This window comes from Amblyraja radiata, unplaced genomic scaffold (assembly GCF_010909765.2).
Source record: "Amblyraja radiata isolate CabotCenter1 unplaced genomic scaffold, sAmbRad1.1.pri scaffold_697_ctg1, whole genome shotgun sequence".
Taxonomy (NCBI): Eukaryota; Metazoa; Chordata; class Chondrichthyes; order Rajiformes; family Rajidae; genus Amblyraja; species Amblyraja radiata.
In genome coordinates this window covers 12,000-12,668 of record NW_022630714.1, presented here as the reverse complement: position 1 = coordinate 12,668, position 669 = coordinate 12,000, and the positions used below count along the sequence as shown (strand labels likewise).

Sequence of the window (669 nt, the reverse complement as noted above, 5' to 3'; positions counted from 1 at the left end):
GCAAAAGCTGTCGGACCAATCGAGGTACCAACGACGAGCAAAGCTTCACCGTTGCGGCGACAACACACCCCACGCCTCCATTGGCAGTAAGCAGTTTACTAAAGATGGTGGCAGCATGTAGGCTGGGCAGAGGTCTTCAATTCGAGACCCAAGTCGGGCTCAGGAAAAATATGGGACCATCTACATGTTGGTAATATTTACACTTGTTTTTTGTACAAATGATAATAATAACATGTGTTTAGTTTATGTGTTGTATGAAAGTAGCATTCCCCTTGATAAGGATGGAAGGGGCCCTAGTGGCCTTACAACACACAAATGGTTGTGGCATCTAACCATGTAAAACTGCACAATACTAGGGTTCCAAGCACAGAATTGGGCCAGATTTGTCTTTACAGGCATGCTCAGAATTATGTCCAGAGTTGTCTTTTGAGGCAGGCTCAGTATTATGGCCAGGATTGGCTTTCGGGACAGGCTCGGAAATCGGGTCAGAGTTGTTGCTCGAGCAGGTACGGAATTCGCAGGCGTGGCCTGTTCATTGTGAAAGATGCAGAATGTCATTTAACTCGCAAGTGCAGTATAAATTTTCCGAACTTCGTATCTGATTTCCATAGGATGTTCCCATTTACAGGGATCACCGGAGACACTTGAAATTTATCTGGATAAGGGCAA

General features: G+C 45.3%; 1 pseudogene; it reads left to right on the top strand.

Moving 5' to 3' along the window:
- Nucleotides 1-247: 247 nt before the first annotated feature.
- On the top strand, nucleotides 248-344 carry LOC116970271 (annotated as a pseudogene).
- Nucleotides 345-669: the final 325 nt, after the last annotated feature.